This window comes from Manis pentadactyla, chromosome 5 (assembly GCF_030020395.1).
Source record: "Manis pentadactyla isolate mManPen7 chromosome 5, mManPen7.hap1, whole genome shotgun sequence".
NCBI lineage: Eukaryota > Metazoa > Chordata > Mammalia > Pholidota > Manidae > Manis > Manis pentadactyla.
In genome coordinates this window covers 134,397,891-134,423,987 of record NC_080023.1, presented here as the reverse complement: position 1 = coordinate 134,423,987, position 26,097 = coordinate 134,397,891, and the positions used below count along the sequence as shown (strand labels likewise).

Genomic DNA, 26,097 nt, shown 5'->3' with positions numbered 1-26,097 from the left:
CACTAGTAGCAATGGTAACTTCAACTTCATTCTGGTTTCTTTTTAAAGTCAGTCATTGTGTAATGTATTCCAAACTCTCCTATACTCCTGGTGGGGGGAGTAGACCCAATGGAAATGCAGACAAGTGGTCACCCAAATCAGGTGCAAGACTTTCTATTTCATGTGCTGGAGTACTATATAACAGAAAGAATGAACTACAGCTGGCCCAACAGCACGGATGAATCTCATACATAACATCAAATGAAAGACCCAAAAAAAGTAAATGCCATGTGATTCCATGTACATAAAGTTCAAACACACAAAGAATGAGTCTGTGTATGAGAAATCAGAAGAGCAGTTACCTTTGGGAATGGGCAGAACTGTGGGACACAAGAGGAGCTTCTTGATCTGTTGGTTAAATAAGGTGTTCAGTTTGCGGAAGTACATGAAGCTGGAGTCTCTTGAGTGCATTTTTCTGTTTACGTATTTTATTTTCATAAAGAGTAAAAATATGTATCTATATATACCAACTCTGGAAGGAAAACATATCACACAGATCTTGAAGGAGAAGCATCTGTAATCGCCTAGATGATCTGTTACTGCCTTTCACTCCTGCCACCTCCCAGCCCTCTGCACACATGATGTTGTATCCCTCAGAGAGGCCAGTGTCAAGGCAGGCAGTCACCTCCTGCACTAGGACGATTAGTCTCACAGACCCTAACTGTCCATGGCTGTGCCCACTGCTCTGTTCTGAATGACTCTGAAAAACCAAACTGTTCAGCATAAGGCTCAGGAGCTTCCAACTTCAGAGGAAGCAACTTAACACAGAAAAGAGTGAGTGGACTTCAGAGTCATTGCCAAAGTTGACCTTTTAACTGTCCCTTGACACATCACTGTAAGACTTCATTAAGGGGGGGGGGCAATAATTCATTTATTCTTTAGCACTGACTCCTTTCCCCCAGTCACTATGGGACTACTACTAAATTCCAAAAAATTATAGATTTTCTTTCTAATTACTACTAATACCTAGACCACACAAAGAAATGAAAATGTATTCAACAGAAATACAGCTACAACTCAACTTTTCAGGATGAGTCTTAACTGAAAAGAATAGTTTTTGATGTAGTTGATTTGTACGTTTTAACTACTGAATGAGAAGTTTGAGAAAAACATACTACCTGGACTTAAGACCAGAGCAGCACTCTTTGACCATCCCATAAAATGAGCAGGCCAGATCCCCATGTCAGAAAGTGCTAAAGATCCAGGATATCCTTTTTATCTCTTTGCCTAACAGCAGAAGTAAGAAGAAGAAGAGAAGCAAAAAGATGGGGCCAGGCCTGGAATGAGCTCTGCCCAGCCATGGCCAGCCTCACCATGTTCTTTCACCTTCCCTGCTTCCACATGCCAGTCCTTCAGAGGAAAGGAACCGCCAGGTGGGGAGGCTGGAGGTTAACCTCATCAACTCTGACTCCTCAGCCTGGCGAAATCTGACCACAAGAAGACAGAATGAGAGAACAGAAAGCTAAGAGCAAGAAAAGAACCTTACCTCCTACCACTAAGGAATGCTCTTGCTAATTGAACATAAAACCTCCTTTCTCAGAGGGAGTCAGCACACTGTTCACACCAAAAACAACGGTTTATATCCTGGGGAGCCAGTCATCATTGATGTGCTGGGCTGCTCACAAGCCCACCTGATGCTCACCAGTCACACAGGGAAGAGAGATGCTGGCTGCACCTTCTCCTCCTGGAACCAGGTGAGTGAATGGGTGGGGCTGGTCCTGAGACACAGGGATGGGCCAAGGAGGGACAGGTAGCAATCACCAGGGCCTCTGCACAGAACAGGACCAATCCCATCTGCCCGCATCCCTCACAGGCATTAATGTTAGTTTCCCAACTGGAGCCAGGCTGGAGGGAATCCAAAAATCACTTGGCTCTGGAAAATGTTTTTTGTGTTTATATTTGATATTTTAGGGATCCAGCCTACTTCAGGCTAAATAATAATATACTCACAGAGCGCAAGCACTAGAAAATCATCTCTCTGTTAGCTCAGCAAGTATAGGTAATCATCAACTGCATGCCAGTCACCGTTTTAGGCATTAGGGATATTTGGGGAAAGAGAAGATACATCCCTGCTCTGGCAGAGCTTACGCTAAGGTGGCACAGATGACAAAGTCAATCACATATGTGGCACCTTGGGTGGCAATAATGAAGAGAAAGCCATGCAGAGAAGTGGGACAGGGAAAGAGAAGGGGTGAGGATCACCAGGGGCTGTCACATTAAATAGAGTGGTCAGGCAGGGAACACTTCACAGATCTGAAGAAGGTGGGGGAACAAGCCATCTGGGCAAAAGCTACCCAGAGAACAACAGCACATGCAAAGGCCCTGAGGCAGACGCAGGCCTGATAAACAAAGAGGCCAGTGTGACTACAGCAGAGGTCAAGAAAGTGGGGCTCTTGAAGGCCACTGTAAAGACTGGCCAAGGAGGGCCTTGAACAGAGGAGTGACATGACCTGCTCTAGCAGGAGCTGAGGGTGAAAGCAGAGAGGCCTCCTCAGAGCTAGTGAAATAACTAGAAGAGCAAGAAGAGGGGTCTGGGCCAAGGAAGGGCCAGGGGCAGTGGTGAGGCAGGTTGCTTTCTGGCTCTTTTCTGAAGGTGGAGCTGAGAGGATTTGCTGCTGTACAGGGTACAAGTATGAGAAAGCAAGGAGTTAAGGGTAAACCACAGTTTGTGGCCTGAAAGATGGAGCCATCTGGCCTAGTTTCATTTAAATGAGGAGGAAACTGAAGCCCAGGGAGGAAAAAAGTCATGCTTAAGGTCACACCACTTACTTCTGGGATTAGAAGCCCCCACGGGTGCTTCTCCCACTGCCCAGAGCTGCAGCTCAGCAGGAGACCCTGTGTGGACAGGGCACACCCGATGCCCTCTAACCTCCCTTGGCCCTCTAACCTCCCTTGACTCACAGATGCAGGAGTAGACAGTGCCCTCTCAGGGACTGGCCGCAGTCAAGAATATGAAAGTAAGGGTAGGGCGCTGATGATCAAGAGCAAAGGCCCTGCCCAGAGAGAGACACCACAGTCAGAAATTACCATTTTCCCTAAAAGAACCCAATAATCTTTTTTTAGATTTTAACAACAACAAAAATGTCCATTTTTACAAGATGGCTTCATTGTTCAGCAACACAAGGTTGGTCAAACAAATCTCATGTGCAGGCCAAATTCAGTCCATGAGGGCACCAACCTGGAACCAGTCTCAAGACAGCCTAAAACAGGCCTGGTTTGCTCTTACCTCAACCTTGGTCAGAGCATGAAATTAAAGATTTGGGTTTAAAATGGTCTTTAATTTCAACTTTTCAGGTAGCAAATGACATTCACTATCACTGTAAATAGCTGATAACTTCGGAAACAATCATAGTGGAACCAACACAAGAATAAATAGCTGTCCATCATGCCGGGTTCTTTGTTAACTTTGCTTTAATGTTATTCTACATGGAGCACTAAGATGAGCCCACAAGTACAGCCAAGAATTGAAAATTCCTCCCAAATACTATGCAATGGTCCTCTCAAAGTTACATGGAATATCACAGAGCCCGACATGTAGTCCCTGCCCGAGGAAACCACCTCTGCCAGCCAGGTGTGAAAGCACCCGTGTGTCAGAACTTGCCAGGTTTGGGGACAGCAGCTGCTCCAGTCTTGCAAAAATAATGGAATTTAGAAATTATAAAACTCTCTTTGTAAATTAACAAATTTGCTTCCTGTTGCTAGACAGGTGGGAGAAACATGTCACTAATGGCACTTAGAGGGAACACACCAGACATGTCTGGGTTTTAGATGTGGGAGTCAGGCTGCCTGTTTCAGGAGACCCATCAAAGTTTCTCTAAGAGGATAGCCTCCTAGGAAGTCCCCAAGTTAACTGTCTATAATGCTAAGTGGCCCTCTTGCTTAGGCTCCATTTTTAGAATTAAGTACATAACGTGGGCATACGCTTTCTGCCCAATACCTACAATCCATGTTTGGTACATTTGACCATTACAAGCATTTGGTATTAGGTAAGAATCTCTTCAGGGCAGGCCACTATATTTGTGCTGTTGCCCCCTTTTTTCTTGGTATGCAATTTACAATGCACACACAAATCAAGAATAAATGCTTCCTAAAGGTGGGATCTTATTAGGTTAAAGCTCATGAACTGCCACTAGTCAATTATTTTTGATGTATAGAATGGGCATTCATACAGGTCAACATAATGGTATTTCTAAATGATCACGAGGAACACATACGCTTGAATATTTAGAAAATACCAGTACCTCTAGACCAGTGCTGTCCAGAGAACTTTCTGTGATGATGGAAATGATCTAAATGTGCACTGACCAACATGTCTACTAGCACTTGCAAAATACCTGGTGTAACCAAGAAACTTAATTTAAAATTTTACTTTATTTTACTTGTTTTAGGTTAAACAGCTTTACATGCTACTGTATTGGACAACACAGTTTGGACAGTAGCTTCTCCAGACAAGAACTCGGTCTCATTTGTGTTTATAGTGTTCAAAGGCCATGGGAGACACTTGATAAAGAAATGAAAAGTACCTTCTTGCACTACCACGTTTTTAACTGACCCTCCCTTCTACTGCAGCTCTTAATTTCAGTCTTCTAGTTCTGTGTCCTCCCTCAGGTAGTTACTATCACAGCAAGCGTGGAATTAAAGGGAACTGAAGGTGAACATTCAGAAGGCTGGCTATGCCCACATCGCCAGCAGCTGGAGACTGAGCCACTGCAACAGGAGCTGGCCTAACAACCAACCGCCTGACCTGCTGGCCTCCATGTTCTCATCCACTGATTGCAAACAACTATACTTACTCTATAAAATGAGGTTGTTGCAAGGCCTAAATATAGGTCAAAGTTGTAGAATTTGATTCTAAATAGTAAACCTTAAAAATCAAATTGGGCTCAGTTTCAGTTGTCCAATGAGTTAGGTGGATAACTTGCAAGAACATTTTAACAGCAGTAACAGTCTACCTCATTTAGTCAACATTTATTGTATTACAGACTAGGCCTTAACCACTGCAGGCCCAGGATGCACACATGGATAGCACTGCCTCTGTTTCACAGTTCTGACTGATCATTATTTTTTTTCTCCTGACACAAGATTTTATCTTAAGAAAATTCTGGTGTCTTCAAAGAGCTGTTGACTCCCTACCTATGTTCACTCACCTATTAGCTAAAGGTCCAAGTTATAAAAGAACAAGTAAAAGGAGTCTGGGGTCCTAGCACATTTAAAAAGTGTCCCTGTTACTTAACAAACCAATATTCCAATTAAATAATTTGCATTCAACCACTTAAATGAATCTGGTGCTGTGTAATTACCGCAGCCTGTTGACTGAGGGCTCATTTCAGCAAAGAGCATAATTGCTCAAATGTGACTCAATGATTTGGGATTGACTTAAACTCTCCCATAACTAAAAAATATTCATGCACCAAGATGCCACTCTACCTTCTTAATCTCTACAGATGTTCAGAAAGAAAAGAGTTCTGTTACAGCACAGTGCCTTTGGCTCTACCCACTGGATGCCCCATTTCCAAACCCCAAGACACCTTGCTTGTCCCCTTCCCCCAATCTTGTCCCCCTCCCAGCCTCAACATGCCAGATGCCCTGCAAGCCAGGTTTGCACTGCTCCATGTACAAGGAAAACTGAACCTAAGAGGTCTGCCCCACCTTTCCTCCATTGCTTAAATAGAAAGGGAAGCAGCATCTCAGGACCTCAGAACCGGAAGCTTCTTTCTGGAAGGGAAACAGGTTGGCAGCCCATAGTGGGGCTGACCTTTGGAAAGTTCATGAGGGAATTGAGACGTCACCACAGTAAGCAGCAAGCAGCAGAATCACCAAGAACTTCTCTGGTGTCACATTAACGGGAAGTTAAGATGACCAAGCACAGAGGGAAAGTCAGTAGGAGGCAGAGTCGGTGAGAGAATGCTCCCCAACCTCACAGAGCTGGTGTAAAAAGTGCCCCTGTCCCTCCTGGGAGTGCTGGACAGAAGCCCCTGGGGGTCCGTTTCCCCAGACTCCAGAAAATGCTATCCAGACTCCCTCACCCTAAAGGTGCCAGCACAATGAGCAAACAGTGACGTGGGAAGCTTCCAGGAACCTTCAAAGTTTCATTTCCTTGGTGTTTTCTACTGATCTCTGACCTCCAGGAGTTATTGCCAAACTGCCTTCTGTTTGTACAAGGTCCCAGGTTCTCCCAGCACTTGCCTGAGAGGTTGCCCTGACCCTATTATGAGTGGGTGGTATTATCTCCAGGCTACAGATAAGGAAGCTCAGGTTCAGGGAAGTTAAGGGACCCGACCCTAGGGTCGGAAAGTGTGGCTTGGGGATGGAATCCGGACCCTGGGATTTCTGGTGTCTGCAGCAGGCAGGCTGGATGGACCCAGACTCCACCTCCCTTCCGGGCCCCGGAAACACCAAAAACCTCATCCCAACAGCAACAGCGAACACTTGTTGACTTCTCCCTACGTGTGCAGGATCTTTGCAGCTCTTCCCTTAAGGACCAGCAACCCCGTTTTTTCCAGACAGGGAAGCGGACACTGGCGGTGAAACTGCCTAGCCGGGGTCAAGCGGTGCCGGGATTCCAGAAGCCCACTCCTTGAACCACTACAATACACGGGGCTATCATTTATGACCCATCATCGGGGGGAGAGGTCCCTGAAAATTCTCGGACGCCCCACTGCAAGCGCGGATCCTGGCCGGCCCTCCCCAGCCCCCGGGCGCGGACTGGGAGCCCGGGGGGCCGGGGCGGTGCCAGGCCGGGTGCCAACGCGCTTGGCTGGCCGGGCCGGAGGTGCCCGCTTCCGCCCGGGTCTGGCACTGCCGGCCCATTCATAGTGGCGCGGGTGGGGCGGACCGGGCAGGGCTCGGGTGACCCCGTCCCCCACCGGGGGCCTCGATCCGGGCTCCGCGCGGCCAGGCCGGGGAAACGGTGCCCCAGGCCCCGCCGCCAGGGGGAGCAGAGAGCCTCCGCCCTCACTCCGGGAAGTTGCCACCGCGGCAGCCCGGCCGTCCGAACCCCGGACGGCCCCACACCCGCCGGCGTCCTCTGCATCTCAGCGGCCCAGGCCCAGCTTGTGGGGGGCTGCCCGCCCTCCGGAAGCGTCCCCGAGCCGCTGACCGCAGGCGAGCGTGCTCGGCCCCCGGACCCCCATTCAATCCCGCCTTCCTCCCCCACCCCCGGCCGGCCTCCGCCGCCTTCCGCCCGCCCCCCTACCCACTCCAGGCCGGACTCCAGCCCGGCAACGTCATCCGGCCGCTTCCCGAAACTTAACCCCTTCCTTCGCCAGCTGTGCGCCGCCCCGCCCCGCCGCCAACTTTCTTCGCCCAACTTCGGAGCGCGCGGACCGGCCCGACGGCCCGACAGAGAGGGAGGGGTCGCCACGTCGTGCCGCGGGGCCGCCAGGCAGGTACCCCCCGAACAGCGAGAGGCGTGGGGGCCACACCGCAGGTCTGGCTCGGCCGACGCCCCTGCACCGGGTTCGGCTCGGTACACGCCCCCCGGGCCCCTACGCGACCCGAGGCTCCGCGGCCGCATCGACGGCCATCAGCGCGCGGCGCCGCCGGGGGAGGGGCCGCCAAGGAGACGTGTCACTCGCGGCGCGGCCAGCCCCGGCCCCCTGACGCCCGGCCCGCAAGCCGCCTCCGCCGCCGCTGCAGGGCCCGACCAAGTTTCTTACCTGCAGCCGGAGACGCGTGAGGGAGAGCGAGAGGGCAGGAGCCGCTGCCGCCGCCGCGAACAGAAAGAGAGCAGCCGGCCGAGCCTCCGCCGAGAAACCGCCCCCGAGCAGCTGCAAGCACCGCGACCCCGACGCCGTCCGCCCCCTTCGCCGTCCGCTCCGGCCGCTCGCTGGCTGCGTGCGCGCGTGTGGAGTCGTGGCACTTTCTGCCTCAGAGCTGGCGAACGGCCCCCTCCGCCGGGATCACCGCCTCCTGCCTTCCCCACCCGGGCCAGCCATTCATCGAGTCGCCTCTCCCTATTGGTCCGCGCCCCGCCACTCTGCCAGCCGCTAGCCAGTCAGGGCGCAGGCGGCCGAGCCGAGGCGGCGGCCATTGGGCGGAGAGGAGGGTCTCCGCCTCGGCCAATAGCGGAGGGGTGGAGCTGCGGGGAACCGCGGGGGGCGGGGCCATGGAGGGGCGGGGCCGCGCGGTGCGGCGGTCGGCGGCGCGGAGGCGGGGCGGGGTCAAAATGCTCCACCACACGGGGTAAGGAGCGCAAGCCAGCCCCGCCTACCCCAGGCCAGCGGCGCGGCTTGCAGTTGCGGACTTGGGACGGGCTTTTCCGCGGTTGGCGGCAGAAGGTTTGAATCCTGGTAACGCTAGGCCTGCGCCCCTGGATCCCGCCAGGCTGAGGTGGCGGTGGGTGTCACCCTGAGCAGGGTTGCGCAACCTGCGAGCAGCCAGGAGAAATGCTTTGTTTAAACCCAGCTAACTTCCCCCGAAGCAGCGCCCTCTCTGGGCCCGGGTGTAAGGACAAATTCTGCTGGGGGTCAGCCCAGGGAGGGAAAGTTCCCATATTCAAAAAGATTGCAATCAGTACTAGAAAGAATTTTCTTGACTAAATGGAGGAATTGGTGTACAAAGGCCAGAAGGTACACAAAGAATGAAGGGTGGACATCATTGCAACCATTTTTAGGGACAGTACAACTGAGGCACAGTCTGAGTTACTCGCCCAAATCACAGCTAACAGAGCAATAATTACAGTCCACCTTAGAGCGTTTTACTCCATGCAGAAAGCGAGGTGAGAGTGTCTGCCCTAAGAAAACTCACTCATTTCCCAGAAAACTGAGCAAATAGTACTACTTCATTACCACCCCCCACCTCCCCATAAAAGCCAACATTGTCTTTGCATAACAAAATAAGTCTTTCAATTAAGATAAATTTAGGCCTGGTTTTAACCATTATATATCAGTGTCTCTTAAAGCTAACTCTTTGAACTTGAGCCAAAGCCAACATCTTTGAAATTAAGGTTTCTGAGAGGCCCAAAGGGTGGCTGCAGCCTGATCTGCCCTCCACCATTTCCTGTGGCTGCAGAATCGTGTTCCTCATACCTATTTCTTGGACAATATCACATATCCCACCTTTTGTCACTGGTACTGAACTAGTTGTTAGAAAGATATGGAAAATACAAGCCATACTGAGGGACTAAGGAGGGTCTGAGTTGAAATTAAACCTTTCATTCTTACCTCAGCAGTTCCTTATCACATTAATGATTAATCAACGGGAATTAACCTGGATTAGCTTTCTACAGCCTTTTCCTAGTTGTGAGCCCCTGCTTGAAAAAAGTCGAGTCCCAGCTTCTGGTTGGTATATGCTACCAACTAGTTCTAACTGACCATGGTTAAACCAATTAACCTCTCTGAAAATGGGTGTACTTCTCCAGGGCAATCACTGTCGCCTCTGAGTTTTAGAGAGGAAATTCATCATTCATTCATTGTTTATTGAGTGCCTTCCTGGTATTAAAGCAGCCTAGGTGATACATAGACCCAGTAAAGACCGAAGTGCCCTTAAGGGCCATGCTGTGGGCAGTTACCTCCTTTACCTTAGTCGCTGTTTAGGTTTTCCCAGAAGCAAATCCTGACAGGAGGGTTTGGATTCTAGTGACTCACTTGGGGGATGATCACAGGAAACTGGTAGAGAAGGGGGATGAGCAGTGAGTGAATGGGAAGGAGCTGATAACACAGTATCAAGCAAGTGACTGCTGTGGGCAGCCAGGGCTCCGTATAGCAGGGCATGCCAGGAAACCATGTGGAACGCACCCAAGATGTCTTACCCAATGAGGGGTGAGGAGGTGGGTTCTTTGCCTACCCACTCCTAGTCCTCATTGCTTGAGGGCTTTTTCTGGGAGGACTTTAATTCGCCCCATCAGCCGGAGAAAGCCTTCAGGCAGAGAAAAGCAACTGCTTGTGGCAAGAAGCCCTTGGCAGAAGAATGAGAGCCTAGGAGGTCTGATGGGGTAGGGAGGTGACAATAATGTCTTCTGCACAACTGTGACCCAGCCCCTGACTCAATGTCTGCACAGAGTAGATGCTTAGTAAATAAAATTGCAAAGTTCCTAGGAAAGAGGGGTACTCATAAAAAAGGGCTTTGTGTCTGTTCCCTCCCATAATTTATTGTTTGGTTTGGCCTCAACACAGCATACACTTCAGTATGGAAAGGTGGCCTGGCCTGAGCCTTCACCTTTCCTGGCTCCCTGCCCCTTGTCCTTCTCCCATCAGACTCCATCAGCAACACCCGCACCCCCAAGCCCTTATCTGCCACATCACAGCCTTCCAGGGCACGAAAAATGTCCCACAGCACAGTCCAGCCTCCAGGTCCTGTCTGCTCAGTGCCAGCCACCAGGCCAGAGCCTGCAAACAGTTCCCTGCCATCCACCCGGGTGACAGCCCAGGTGAAGGGCTGTCACGTGTAAACACGTCAGAGAGAGAGAGGCCCAAGGTGAGGTGGGAGCCTACAGGCAGGGGTGTTAACCCAGACGAAAGAGAGCAGAGGGGTGACAGCAGGAGCTGGAAGGAGAAGTGGGAGTCACCAGGCCTGAGTGGGTCAAGAGCATGCCTGATGATCTAAGGTAGCATCCTGCACAAGGAGCAACTATAAGCTGGTGGGTTTTGCCAAAGCCTGAAGGGTTAAGGAGATGAGTCTCAAAGGTGATTGTAAGGAGCACTAGAAACTATTTTGGGTGACATGAATTCTCTGTATCTTGGTGATAGTGATGGTTACATGATCACATTGCACACTCCTAAGGGGGAATTTGATTTGTATGCAAACTATACTTTAATCAACCTGACTCCAAAAAAGGACATACTGGGTTTTAGTTGTGTATTAAAAGCAAATAGAGCATCCCTATTAGGAAAGACTAAATATACAAGAATAATTACCTGGTATGGTCCATTTACTCATGACAGTGCTTTGCTTTCTATTACTAAATTGTAAATATTATTTTAAAAGAGTAGGCAGAAAGCTGAGAATATGTTCTATCTTATAGCACAAAGAGAGGTTTTGTTTTCTCAATAACTATGAAAGGATGATAAATGACAAACAATAAAATGTCATGTGAAAAAAAGCCACTGTAACAATATATAACAGTTTACGTCTCAGCATGTGCCAGGCACTATTTAAGATGCCCTACAAACAGATAAAATAAGTTGTTAGAAAGATAAGGAAAATTGTTTAACCCAATAACCAAATAGGTTTAAATTATTTAACCTTGGAACAACCCAACAAAGGAGATACAGTTATTATCTCCATTTTAGAGATGAAGAAATGGAGGCACAGAGAGATTGAGTAACCTGCCCAAAGTCACAGGGCTAGTCAGAGGAAGTGTGTTTGACCTCAGGGTCCATGCACATAACCACTGTCCTGTATGGCTTCAGTGGTGGTGACTCAGCGAAGGGTTTGTATTCAATGGCAGCTGAGATCACTGTCTCCGTAACTGTGATTTTCACCTTGGTTGGGGACCCATTAGCATGGGTGACCATTGCAATAGCTCCAGGGATGGGGCTTGAACAGGGCAGTGGCAAGGGTGTGAGGTGTAAGGGTCCTGGGTAAGGGGTGATTAGGAGGTGAAGTAAATGAGGCTTGGTGGCCACGGGATGCAAGGGACAGGGAGGAGCCCCCCGGGAGCCCCTGTTCCTGGCTGGAGTGACAGGGAATGCAGTGGCGTTACTGCTGAGGCAGGACACACAGGAGACTGGACAGGTGGGGAACAGGACTTGGGGAGGACATTGCATATTGTTTCGACATATTGCGTTGGAGGAACCTGAGAGAAGTCCAGGTGGAGATGCTGTTTCTGTGGGTCTGAAGCTCAAGGGTTGAGGCCAGTGTGGGTGATACAGTTTGGAAACCTATGCATATGAGTGGAGGTCCAAACCTTAGGGACAAAGATGATCATATATAGCATACAGAGCTGGGAGTGCACATGGGTAGAGATAGGAGATAGCCAATGCTTGAGTCCTGGACAGAGAAAACCCACAAAAGAGTCTATATCAATCAGCTTTTTCTGTGTAACAAACCATTCCAAAACTCAGTGGCTTAAAACAATTATGGTTTCTAATTAGAGTTCACACATCTGTGGGTCAGCTGAGGCTTGGCTGACCTTGGTTGGCTCACCCATGGGTCTTTGGATGGGCTGGAGATTCACCTTCAGTCTGGGCTTGACTGGAGCACCTTAGAAGCTCTGCTCCACTTGGCTCACTCCCTTCTCCTGGGATCAGTGAACTAGAGAGGCAATTACTTCTCTTGGCAATGGTTAAAGCAAAATAAAAGGAGCAGAAATACACAAGGTCTCTTGAGGGCTTATAATTACATCATATCCACCTCTTTCCATTGGCCAAAGCATGTAATACGGACAAGCCCAGTTTGAGAGGAGGGGAAATACGGGCATGGTGGGGGGAAAGCAGTGTAGAAATGGCACCACTGATGTAATCTACCATTGATTCCAAGAAAGATGGCAAAGGCAAATTCGGATAAGATCAGTCCATGGAGGGGAGACGGCTTCCAGAAATAAAGAATGGTAAGCACTGTTAAGTGCAACCTGGAAATCCAGCAAGAAAAAGGCTGGATTGGTGGTGGGTAGAGGGAATTCCTAATTTGTAGCATTGCCAGTTTCTGTGGTGTAAATACTCCTATCATAGCTGATTCAAGCTACTGAATCACTGAACACAGGTGGGAAGAAATTTGCAGTAATGTACCATTATATACCATGTAGATAACCTTATCAATAATCTCAAGGACATGTACAATACTAAGTGTAGTCAAATAATTAGGAAGTGATGTGACTGAGTACTGTTTTTAAAATCAATCTATTTCATTGTAAGTTTATATAATTAACTTTTTATTAATAGCTATGTTTAACAAACTGCTTGAAAAATTCCTAAAAATGTATCTTCTCTTATGAGCCAACTGACAATCAGCTCTTAAGAGCCAGCTGACTCCTCCATACCACTGAATGTAATAGTCATCTGGACTGGAGTGGAGTGTGTGTGTGTGTGTGTGTGTGTGTGTGTGTGTGTGTGTGTGTGTAAGAAAGAGGGAAAGAGTGAGAGTGAGATCCAACAGGATTTGAAACTGTTAGAAAGATGAAATACTGTACATGTTCATGTTGATATTCCTGCACACATCTCACTCCCAGTGGCTCTTACTGATGCATCATTATGTTCTTGGAACACCAAGCCCAGTGCCTTGATTCTGGTAAAAACTTGCCTTGGGCTGGATCTCCCCAAAAGACCTGGGAAAAAGATCTGCGTGAAAGCAATTTATCTGGAAGGTGATCCCAAGGAATCACCGAGAAGGAAGTGGAAAAGTGAGGGAAGCGAGGACAGCCAGTGAACAGTTGCTCTGTCACCAGCTGAAGCCCATTCTCACTGAGGAACTCTAGGAGACAGTGTGGTGTATGCCTCAGTTACCCAAACTGAGAAGTGAGGAAGCTGGAGTATGTGTTCACCAATCCTATACGTCACTAGGTGAAGGCTGCTGCTGGCATTTCCAGCCCATGCCTTAGAGAAAGCCACAAGGAAGAAGGCTGCTAGTGTTTGCAATCAGAGGCTATTGATATGCACAGGAACAGTGGACAGCATGTGAACCGGGCAGTAACAGTGTTGGTTCAAAATCCATAAATATTTATTGAATGAATGAGCAAAGGAATGAATGAATGTAGGGCCCTTTGAGCTCCTTTAAACACAAATTTAGTGTTTAAAAAATGTTTAAAGAGAATGCAGATCTTTCTACTCTTCGGTTAGCACATTTATTATATATTTTTGCAAAATCTAGAACAGATTATTTAAATTCTGCAATAGAGTTTTCCAAAAGCAGAGTAATGCTGTTATATACTTAAAGAAAAATCTCTCTAGACTATAGTAACTGTCAAAAAATAAATAAACTTTACACAAGGAAAATAGATGGTAAGTGTGAACCTAAATCACTGGTTTTTATTGTTGGTAGTGGTAGTAAAAGATAACTTGGTTTTGCTGTCTGGGTGACATTGGAAGTGAGCTTAGAGATAGGAGCTTTTGCAAAAACAAGGATTGACTCGTGGCTGGCTGTGAGTCCCCAAAAAGAACAAGGGGAAAAAACAGATTAATGATGTTTGACACTTTCCTGTTTCTAAAGTGCCTTGCAAATGATCCTTACTAGAACCATGGGAGGGAAATATTATAATTGTTTCCCTCAGGTTACAGATGAGGCAGCTGGTGATCAGAGAAGTACAGCGGCTTAATCAAAACTTCACACTTACAAATGACAAAGTTAAATAAGCCTCCAAGATTCCAAAAATGACATTTTCCCATGATATGTCCCCTCTGCTTTCCCCATTGAGAAAAGCCAGTGGGGAAATGAGCAGGTATAACAGACCCTACATGAGTTAATGAAACCTTTTGCTTTTCCACAGCCCTTCCAGAACTCCATGAGTCTCCCTTTCAGCTTACTCTTTGGATAACAGTGAGTACTTGGTAAACTATCAAAAATGTTTTAGTTGAGCTGAGGACACTGTCCAGTTGTGCTGCCCATCTGTGTTGTCCTAGGAAGTCTAGAATCATACTCCTCTGTCTCAGACGGGAAGTTCCAGACATGAGAAACATTTCATGGCCCTAAGGTCAGCCTGGAATGGCTAGATGCCTCACACCAGTTATTTGGGGACAAAATCCAAGGGCCACTGAGTTAGGCACAACAGGGCTTCATCTGTCCCTGAACAGAAAGCATCCTTAATTAGCCTCGCTAGTTAGACGTCTTGGCTCTTCTCTAAGATTACAAGTGATAAAGAACTCAGGACTCCAGAACTTTGTCCCCTGTTCCTGGTTTGCTTATTTATTCATTCAACAAATACTCATGGAGCACTGCTGTCTGCTAAGGTCTATGCTAGGTGCTAAGAATTCAGCAGAAAGCAAGACAAATAGAACCCTGTGCTCTATCAGCTCATATTATAGTCTCACAGAGATGGGGGCAGGCAATCAATGATTCATTAGACTGACAGTCAGCTTTTAGTAGTTGCTCCAAAGTAAATAGAGTGAAATTGTATACAGGAACTATGAAAGACCTGTCTTCTTTTTTTTCTTTCTCTTTCCAATCCATCCTGCTCACTTTTAGCAAACTTAACCTTCTAAAACCACTACTTCCTTCTTTCTTGCCTACCCCTCAGGAGCCTAAAATGGTTCCCCCCATGTCAAATCTTCACTTCTCTGTCTGACTTTTGTGAATCCCATAGCCTGTTGCCTTCCTACATTCAGCAAGTTCTGCCTGTTCTCATGTGTGCCCACTCTGTGCCTCTGCCCAGAGCGTATGCTCCCTAACCTTGAATGATCTCCTCCCACTTCACGTTTCAAAGACTATCTTTGGTCATTCTGGAATCAGGCCCTAAGTTTGCCAGGCCCTCTTTTGTTGGTGGGTATGCAAAGGTAGGTGGAACTTGGTTTCTCTCTGCCCTTGGAGAGCCCAGAGAACTGCTTCCTCCACAGAAACCATTGATGCATTTTTTTCCCATATAACCAGCTCCATATAGAAGATGCCCAACACAACTGGGCGCCGGTTTGCAGGTAGAGCCTGTGTATAGGAATTATGACTTGAACAATGATAAAAACTTATAAGTGACCTGAGACACACATTCTTCTTTCTGAATTCCTTGTGATTTCTGGTTCTGCAATGAGCTGTCTTTAGCTTCACAAAGTCTGTTCTTAGGTCTAGCTTAAATCACTGCTACCTCACTGTGTATTTATTTCTTTAAGTCTTATTCTTTATGGCTTAGGGACAGAGCTAAGGCACCCTGCTTAATGCTGGGTGTCTGCTAAGTGTTCACAGAGTGCGTGAGAGTTGATTAGTAAGTGCCTGGCACTTAAAAATCATTATTCTATCCCCTCCTCCAAGTTCTTCCAACCAGACTTAAAAACTGCAGCTCTTTAAACCTTTCTACCACGTCCTTTCCCTAACCACTTAATCATCATGTGGCTTGTCTCAAACTCTGTTAATCAGCTTTATATATATATATATATATATATATATATATATATATATATATATAGTTTTGAAAAGAGTCTTTAAACCAGAAACAAAAAAAAAAGAAAGTATTATAAATCTGGAAAGAGCCTGCTAGGGCAATTGAGTTCAGCTCTGCCTTTGGGCTGGCAGGCCCTTCAACCAGCTAATAGATTAAGCGGACTGGCTCAGCTCGGCAGAACTGCCAGCCCAGCCTCCAGTCTAAATGTGCACTGCAGAAAATTTAGATTTGATGGAGTGAGACCATAGCCTGTAGCTCCACTCACACTCCTTTTCAGACTGCTGATGGTCACTATAGTCAGAAAAATCCAGGCCTAAATAGAATTTAGTTATCTGGTTTAATTTATGCAACTCTCATTCCTTCTGTCATTTCACGGTGAGTCCACAGACTCACAGAGTCCTGGGTGCCATCTGTGGGGGTGCATGTGAGAGAAGAGAGGGAGATGAATTCAGACTAATTCATACTAAAGTTTTACTGACTTACCATGCTATGCCTTTCAAACATTTTCACCAAACTGCCTCTAATGGCAGGAGATAGTGAAGGTGGATATTGAGGTTCAGGGGTCTGGGCTCTAAACCACCTGCATCAGAAAGACCCTAAGGTTTATAGTAAAGATCCACGTGATCTTTGCATTATTCTCTAAAATATATCCACAAAGACAGATTTTCTGGAAATGGAAATCATTTTATTGTTATTTTTATGATATAAGATTAATGTATATGAATATATAATGCAGATAATACAGAAAAAAGTATCAAGCAAAATGTATAAATATCACCCAAAGTCCTAAACCCCCAGTGATATTTTTTACCTTTTCCCTTCTACATTATTTTCTGTTTATACATATACATTGTTCGTTTAAAAATAACACAAAGTTTTAAATTATTGACCACTGTGTAAAAATATTCCAGCTATTTATGTGGTGGCATCAGGTCTAAGCACTGGAAATGGCCCACCTGTTTGCCAAGTTGAAGAGCAGGGCCTCAGGAGTGATCCCTCCAGAAATCATGCACATTTCAGAAGAGGAAGGAAGAAAGCTGGCAGAAGAATGTACTGGATGGGCACTTTAGTGGGTGGTGGGGTGCATTCCTGCCTCTGTTCAGGTCTTCCAGGGCCCTGCCACACCTCAGCCTACAGGCATCAGGCAGCCATAGGTGTGCACCACACCCAGGGCCCTCACATGCCTGTGAGCACTTTTCAGTGTACTGGTTTTTCCCTGAATGACCCTCCTACAAAACCTAGATTAATCTTCCTCGCAGGGAGGCCTCACCCTCCTTCCACAAAATGCTAAACCTGCCAATTCCTAAAGAAGTGTTTTCTTTCTCTCAGGCAGAAAAATTAATGAACTCCATCTTTGGCATGGATTAGAAAATTCCACTGTGCTGTTGATGGCGCTTACAGAGGCTCCAGAACTTTACAGAAACCCTCCATGGAAAGCTACAAGGAACACAGGTAAAGCTGGCCTGATTTCCTTGCTCACAGTCTGGAAAAGAAAGGGAGAAGGAAAAGGAGGAAAGTACCTGGCTGGGGGAAGTGTGCCCAGTCAGAGGGAGGTGCTTTCCCCAGCCGTTCTGGGAACCGTCCGTCTCTGCGGCGGCACAATGCCCTCCTCATTCCCTGGGTCCTCGCGACATGGTGGGTGACTTGGAGCCTTCTCTGGCACAGAGTCAGTGGCAAACATTCAGACCTGTGGCCACCGGGCACGTCTTGGGCAGGTTCCTTCAGCCACTGGGGTGGGTTCCCACTCTCAGCAGAGATGGGAACAAACTGTATTTGCCTCACACATTTCTTGTGCTTAGAAAACAGTTGGCAGACTGAACTGAATAAATATAACATATTACCTATTTATCAATGAGCATTTGTTCATTCATTCAGTAAATGATTTTTGAGCACCTACTGTGCTCCAGGGCCTGGAGATATAGCATGGGCAGAATAGACATAGACTCTCTTCACAAGGTTTGGGTTGGGAAGTGGACAATCAGCATTAAACAAACAAAATAATTTCAGGCACTAATGACACAGGGTGATGAGACAGAAAATGAATGAGGAGAGGAGGCTATCATAGGATGCTTAGGTAGAGCCCTGAGTGACAGTGCAGCTGAAACCCTGCATTGCCCGAAGCAAACAGATGTGGAACAGTATGAGTGCAAAGTGTTCCAGGAAGAGGGACCAGCATGTGATGAGGTAGGAACATGTTAGACAACTTCAGGGAACTGAGTGAAAGCTAATGAGGAAGTGATGGTAATGAGCAAGGTGTAAGGAAAGTTAGGAACTAAATTTATTGTGAGAGTCATACATCTAACATTGTAGAGTGTGTTACAGTTTACAGAGGGCTTTGAACACACACTATCTCCATTCAAGCATCCCAACATCCCTATTATATAGATAAGGAAACTGAAGCTCAGGAGGTAAGTTCCTCAGAGTCATGAAATTAAGAAGTGGTAGGACAGGGACTCTGACTAAGGACTCTGCATAACCACAGAGGGCACTGTCCCCACATGAGGGGACAGCCATTTGTATCATTCCTTGGAGTTTGTGCAGTGCACAGCCTGAACCACTGTACATAGTGACCCTGTGCCAGCTCAGGTCTATTTTCTCCAAATTTCTGTGCTAGAGGCTGTTGGGAATACAAAGAATAAAGATATTGCTCCAGAGAAACAACACATGAAAAGATGGTGGAAAATATAAAATAGCATTTGTTTCCAGCAAAGACATTATGAAGGATTTAGTAGGGAATGTGAGATGTGGGCCTGGCCTGAGGATTTAGATTGGTGGACATACAGGAAAAAAATCCATAGGACTTCATTGCACAAACATGCAATACAAACCTAGGGTATTGTAGCCCACCATAAACACTTGCCTCTAGCACCTCGGAGCATTTTTTAAAAATGAGTGTTTTTTATTCTATCACATAAAAAAAAGAACCATACAAGTAAGATTTTGGCAAATCTAAGAGAAAAAAATAGTCATCTCTAATCATCTCAGTCATGAAACACAACCACTTTTCACATTTTAGTGTATTTTCTTCTGATTTTCCCCTCTAGACAACCAATATATGCCTCTGTGTGTATATACATGTATGTGAATGCATGTATATGTCAGATATGTCATATACAAACCACAAATTATACACACGTATTCTCACCTTTATGGAGTATAGTTTACATGCTTCAAAATTCACACATTTTAGGTGTGCAGATCAGTGAGTTCTGACAAAGGTACACACCTGAGTAACCACCACTATGCTAAAAATGTAGAAAATTTCCTTTACCCCTCAAAGTTGCCTTGTTCTTTAATCCATTCCTCCCATCTCTTCCTCCAAGCCATCACTGAACTTATCTCTGCAGCCTTAGACTAGTTTTGCCTGTTCCTCAGCTTCATGTAAATGGAGCCGAGTGTACTCTTTAGTATCTGCCCTCTGCTGCTCAGTGTACTCATGTTATCATGTATATATCTGTAGTATTTTTCCTTTTCATTGCTGACTAATATTTCACTGTAAGAATATGCAATAATTTGTTTATTCACTCACCTGTTGCTGAACATTTGGTTGTTTCTAGTTTGGGGATATTATGAATTAAGCAGCTGTGAATATCCTGTACAATTGTGGAGCTGTTCTCATTTCTCTTGGGAGTGGAATTGCTGGGACATAGAGTAGATCTATATTTTTAACTTCACAGAAAACTACCAAACAGTTTTCCAAAGTGATTGTACCATTTTGCAATGTGTGGGAGTTCAGTTTTCTCCACTTCTTTACCAACTCTTAGCCTTGCCCCCTTTGTGATTTTAGCCATTCTTGTGACCATGTGGTGGTTTTCATTTGCATCTCGCTGATCACAAATGATGTTGAACACTTTTTCACAGCAAGTGTTTGCAGTTGTAACTTTTGGATTTTGTGCTTTTTAAATTTACACTTACTAGTACCATTCTTCTCTGTTAGCCTGCGGTCTTCTTGGCCGTTATATTATTCATGGCTCCTAATATTCCAGCAAGGGAATTCTCTGCTATGTATTTAATCATTCCTCTATTGGATGTTTAAATTATTTCCAATTTCCCACGTTGACACTGAAATTAACACAGGGACATGTATTTCCCCTGTATTTTAAATTAGTTCATTTAAAATAATTGCAAAAATAACATGATTGGATCAAAGGTATTTTTGTGGCTTTGGGAGTATAAAGGATGAGGTGACATTAAGACCACTGTCTTTGAAGGCATAAGCTAGCCCCTTTTTAATCTCCTAGCTCTGGGCTGAGGTCTGGGAATCCAGCCCCTTCATGTGTGTGATCCTTTTGTCTAGAGGAAGGGCTAATGGCTATTTCATAGCCAATTATTTTTTGAGTCCTGGGTAATGCTGAAAAGGCTAACCTGTTACTGACACAATGCTCCAGTACAATAGGCTTTGTTGTCCCTCTAGCCAAGTTGGAATGTGGGAAAAGCAGAACTCTGGGTGGCTTGTCCCCTAAGAATTATCTGTGAAAGTGTGCAGCCAAGCAGCAATTGGGTCCAATCAGTGGCAGATTCAGAATTTCTGTACATGACATGTGTCTGACTGGAGGTGGGTAGGAACTTAATTTGAAGAGTATTTGATGCCATGCACACTGTTTTCATTTGGATTATATGTGTAGGGACTTTGTCAGGGCCAGTGACAATGATGGGGAGGAGTTGAGGGTTTACGGCCCACTGCCAAGGCCATAGAGGAGCCAGACTAACCTGCTCAGTCCATGGTGTGGGGTGAGCACCTAGGAAAGTGTGTCCATCCTATCAGGCTAGCAGAGACTCTTATGAACCTCTCTTCAGTGATCTGACAGACCCCCAAACCTAACAAGAGCCATAATTTATATGGTGCCAGGGCCATCTCCATAGTCCTCTTTCCAGAGGAATTGTCCAGGGAGGTGCAAAGCAAGAGATATTTGCATAGCAAATCAGTCCTCTGCAGGTAGCACATTCAGGCTTCCCTGTGTGAAAGAAAAGGCCTTTGGTCCTGGTTGCCAGGCCCCCTTATCCCCATGGCCTCCCCCTGAGAGGACCAGCTGAGCTCCTCCATTTCCTCAAGGCATCCTTGATGACACTCCAAAAATCAAGCAGCAGAACGCCGCCATCTGCCCCCAAACTCAGCACTCACCAGCAATTCCCAGAAATTCCTGGTTGTACTAAGCCACATGATATGTCTTTCCCCCTCTAAATGTGAACTTATTCACAGTCTCTTAGCTTGGGGTTCCCTAGAAGCAGACCCTGAAACAAGGATTCAGGTACAAGTCATTTATTTAGGAGTGATCCCAGGAAACGTCAGTAGGGAATGGGGGAGGAGAGCCAGGGAGGGAGAGCAGCAAGACGGTGGGTTAGCAAGGCAGTTACCACTGAGGGCAACTGCGCTTGGCCCTGTGGGGACCAAGAGCTGGTACAGATCATGCCTCTAAGTTACCACACCTGTGCAGGAGGGCGCTGGGGTATTTATCCACCAACCATTAACAACAGTTGGTTGAGAATGTTTCTTAAAAGACAAGGTGGGCTCCAGCAGCTGGAGAAAGCCCCCAAACAAAGAGAGACAGGTGGTGACACCTGGAAGTCAGGCTACCTGTGTGCATTCAAGTGGTAAAGCCAGAAAGCTACAGTGCATGGACACAGTCAGCTGGCCTCCTCAACATGGCTCAGCCCTGGTCATGAACAGATCCTCACTAAAACTGGCTGGCTGAACCCCGAGGGCCGGCTGGCTTTGGCCCCAAAGCTATAGCTCCTGTTTGTTCTCCAGCAAACCCAGAACACCGCCATCAGCAGACAGTGCTATTCAAACCCAGGAGACCAGCACCGCTTACAATTTTGAGCAATGGTTGTCAAGGTTTAGACCCTTGACCAGTAACAGCAGTGCCCTGGAGCTTGCTAGGAATGCACGTTCTTGGGTCCTACCCAACACTTAGTAAATCAGGAACTCTGGGGGATAAGGCCCAGGAATCTATATTTTAACAAACCCCCTAGGAGATGTGAATGTAGCCTAAAGTTTGAAAACCACTATTTTAGACTCTAAAATTCAGGACCATTTCCAAGGCAGGGCCATGTGCTCTTTGGTTAGAATGCTTCCCATTCCCAACTTCCCAAATGATAGCACAGAAGGAGAAAGGATGGAACCTCAAGAAACCTTTTAGACTTTGACCCCTTTTATAAGTCTTTTTTTTGTGGGGGTGATTATTAATTGTTAAGTTGTACCTAATTACCAATTCCCTCCAGTGGAAAACAGCAGGCATACAGATTACAGAAGATAACCTAAAAGATGTCTGTGCTGGATTTGACTAAGGAGATGGAGAGAGGGTGGGGAGATTTACATTCTTATTTTCCTGAGTGAATATTTAAATTATTTTGCTTGCCCTCTGAACACACCAGGGGGCTAGCAGGGGAAAGCCAGGGGTTTGCCTTGACTTTTAAATCAATCATGAAAAATGTGCAAAGGGAAAGTTGAAGCATTAGGGGTACCACCACTGAAGTCAATTTGTGTGGGACAGCAGTATAAATGCTGGACTTGGTTTACCTGTGTTGACCCAGACGGGACACATGGCACTGGGCTGCTTCCTAACCCTGCTCCCAGGCTAATAGTCTCTAGCAAGGCAGAGACCACTCACTCACTGCTTCTGGAGCAGCTCTGGCCCAGAGCAGCACCCAGATGTGTTCATTTCTTTAGATCTGTTCCCTGACACCAGCAGTGACAACAGGCCTTGTGGGCCCCCTTCTCCCCCACCCCCCACCGTGGTGTGATATCACAATGTAGTCCACTGAGCATCTTCGGACAGACTAACCCCTTAACCTCCTACGGCTGACCTGCATTACAGGGCCAAAGCAACTGAGACAAGCTGACTTCCGGTGCCAACCTACCGGCACTTGGTGAGTATTGAGACTTGCTGAGAGCGAGGGAAAGAAATACAACCCCTGGTGGTGGGCCTGGTTCTTTGGGGTCTGCTACTCACAGCAGCATTACCCAGTCTGGCAGCCAGGAAGGCACTATAGGACACACTCAGAGCCCTTCAGGGTAGGCTGACTTACCTGTTCCATCCTCTTCCTGAGGTGTTACCATCTGTAGGAAATGATATTCTAATCACCTCTAAGGCCTGTTTTGCCCCCTTTTCCTGCTCCCTGGGCAAAGGTCAACTGTGTGCCTAACAGAGGCTCAGGCAGGGAGGCCAGGCTGTCAGATGGCAAATGTACTGGAGCTTCACTCCGAGTCCTGGCTGAGGTCAGAGATGGCCGCTGGCCCAACAACACGGCTTACAGCAGTGTGAGCAGTGTAGCCTTGGGGTGGTGTGAAGGACGCTGAAATGACCTTGCTTCCAGAAATGTGCCTGACAGCCCTTCCTCTCTGTACACTTCGCCAGCTCTCTCTAAAATCTAACTCGCCATGGTCCCAGTGTATCAAATCTCTTCTTTCCCTTTTAGGACAGTGAGGGAGATTTGAGGCCATGATGGAAAATGGGTAGATGGATTAGGACACCAGACGAGTAGTAGGAAAATGGAAGAAGGTGGTGGGGCTGGGGACAGGGCTGAAAGCCACCTCCCTGAGAGGATGCAGGCCCCTCCCAGCTGGGTCACCAGTGGCTGGGGAGGGTGGCCTGAGGCACAGGGCCTTCCATAGCCCACAGAGGGAACCTGCTCGGGGTTTTGGAGCAGAGCCAGACTCCCCAGATCTGCACCCCCACAGCCTGCCCATCCACTGCCTTCACGCATCCTGCTGGGCTATTCACCATCTGAGAGAACCAGCAGGTCAATGCAAAAGGAGCACACCTCACACATGGGAGGTTTTTCTGGGGCCCATGAGTTTGAGCAGGCTCCCAGCTTTACCTGAGTGTGCAAGGCTGAAAGCAAGGTGGGTGGTCGGAGAAATCTTTTATGCTGAGTCTTTGTCATTTCTGCTCTATCCTATCATGATAGCTGACAGCCTGTCTCTACTTCACACATGACAGTCCAAGAGTAATGGTCCTGCCAAGCCTGCTGGGAGTATTTTCACATCCCAGACCCCACTAGGGCTGAGCGAGAGGTCCTCTGCCTGTGCCAGCCCTCATTTGGAGAGGACAGAGGGAATGAACATTTATTAAGTACCTACCATGTATCCGACCCACTACCTGCCTTATTGCTCTGAATTCTTGCCGTTTAAGTAATTCCTACTTAATACATACCACTTACCACTCCTCACAGAAACTGAGAACTGTGTTCTATGCCAGATGCCATGTTTCAGGAGGAACATTAACCTAAAATTTATATATACACCATATACAGACAAGCAACCTCAACATTAAAGTGCTCTGAAAATAGAATGGGCTGCTTTGTGAGGCAGCAAGAGCTGCCTCTAGGAGTGCCCAGGCAAGCTGGGTGCCTCCCATCAACAGGGCTGGGACAGGATCCTTGTGATCAGTTGAGAGCTGGACCAAAAGATTTTTAAAAGCTGCTCCGAATTCTAGATAGAAGGATCTGGGTCTCAGTACCTTGCTAATCTTCCATGTTTGAACCCAGATGTGCCAGTCCTTCCAGGGCAGCTTCCTTGCTAACAGCTGTGTTTGTTAGCAGGGGAAGACTTGAAGGAACCATAGAGACCAGCTCTGGGACCCAGGTAGGCAACAGGAGGCCAGGCTGGTTAGGGGGTAAGCCAAGGCCACAGAGCCAACTGGCAGAATGCATGTATATTGAATGAATGAAAAGACGACAGCTCCAGGATTGGAACCAGCCTAAATGCCATTCAAACATCCCTGAGCCCATCTCTCTTCCTCTCCCAAGACTCTCCTACCAAGGTTATGATTCAGTAGCATTTACTGAGCACCTGCTGTGTGCCAAGTGTGTTCACAGAGATTATGTCACATAATCTGCCCCTAACCCATCAGGTGATTGTCATTTTCCCCATTTCTCAGATGACAACAGTTGGGTAACTGCCCCAGAGGGTAGGAAACTTGTGGAGAGGTCACAAACGTAAATGACAATGCAGGTCTCACTAACTCCTGGGAGAGCAGACTACTCCACCTGCTGCTTCACAGGGCAAAGTAGCATTTTCCTAGTATTCTTCTTAAAGGCAAACTGCCAGTGTCTCTCCCAGCCCCTCCTCCCCTTTGTCCTGGCTGATGTCAGGCTCCCCGTGGGCCCGCCTGGTTCACCGCCTGTGCCTTTCACCCTGATGGGACAAGACAGAATGGCTGTTTCCACACCAACAGATGTTATGCGCCAAGGAAGAAAATATGCTAATCGAAATCAGCTTCAGCTAATTGTAGCAATTTCCCTTCTGCGTGTTGCCCTGAAATAGTAGCCACGCTCTGTTCTTTTTTTTCACATCAGGGAGCCCCAAATTGGCAGCTTAAATGAGGTTGCAAAGAAGTCAGTTGAACAGGCCTTTTTGCTGCCAGTAACCATGGATGAGGCCTTGAACATGCTCTCAGGTACAACCCTGTTCAACTCTTTGTGGACTTGGCATCTGGCTGTGGATAATTCAGACACATTGTTGGGCTGCACGAGCTTCATTTAATCCTGGGGAATTCTGGAACCCCAAGGGAATTAATGAAGTACCAAGTTCAAGAGCCTTGAACCTTCATTTACTTCTGGTTCTATAGCCAGGGCTGGCCAATGGAACTTACTGCGTTCGCAGAATGTTCTCAGCTGTGCTGCCCCATAGGGTAGCCATGAGCCATGTGTGGCTGTTGAGTACTTGAAATGTGGCTAGTGAGACTGAGGAGCTGAATTTTCAATTTTATTTAATTTAATGTCAGTTTGGCTTAAATAGCCTTGAGTGGCTAGCTGTACTGGGCTGGATGGAGCCCCACTAACTTTCGTGACTTCATCTCTTGAATTCATTCTCTTGCCCCACCCCCAGCTACCCCTCCCACAGCCTCACCACCCAGACCTTCCAGCTGTGCCTCAAACAGCCAAGCATGTTCCCTCTTCCGGCTTCGGCACTTGCTCCCTCTGCCAGCGTCACCCTGGCCATTTTGCAGTTTGCCCCCGTTCAACACCAGAGCTCAGGCCAAGGGTGCCCCCTGAGAGATGTCCCCATGTTGTGCAGTACTGTCCCCATCCCTACTCCAAACTGCTCCTCATCTCCTGAAATCATCGTGTCTTAGTTTGGACTGCTGTTACAA

At 47.1% G+C, this 26,097-nt stretch overlaps 2 protein-coding genes across 8 annotated transcripts in view; one reads left to right on the top strand and one right to left on the bottom strand.

The window, feature by feature from the left end:
• Positions 1–7,873, bottom strand: part of RRBP1 (ribosome binding protein 1) — a 70,294-nt gene extending 62,421 nt beyond the window's left edge. For all 7 annotated transcript variants that reach the window (XM_057502700.1, XM_057502701.1, XM_057502703.1 and 4 more), the window contains exon 1: positions 7,698–7,873. The gene's annotated coding sequence lies outside the window, so the exon portion shown is untranslated. The remainder of the gene's footprint in view (positions 1–7,697) is intronic.
• A 6,527-nt stretch (positions 7,874–14,400) lies between these two features.
• BANF2 (BANF family member 2) overlaps positions 14,401–26,097 on the top strand; it is a 45,787-nt gene continuing 34,090 nt past the window's right edge. Inside the window, exons 1-2 of the mRNA XM_036892287.2 lie at positions 14,401–14,451; positions 17,330–17,452. The gene's annotated coding sequence lies outside the window, so the exon portion shown is untranslated. The remainder of the gene's footprint in view (positions 14,452–17,329; positions 17,453–26,097) is intronic.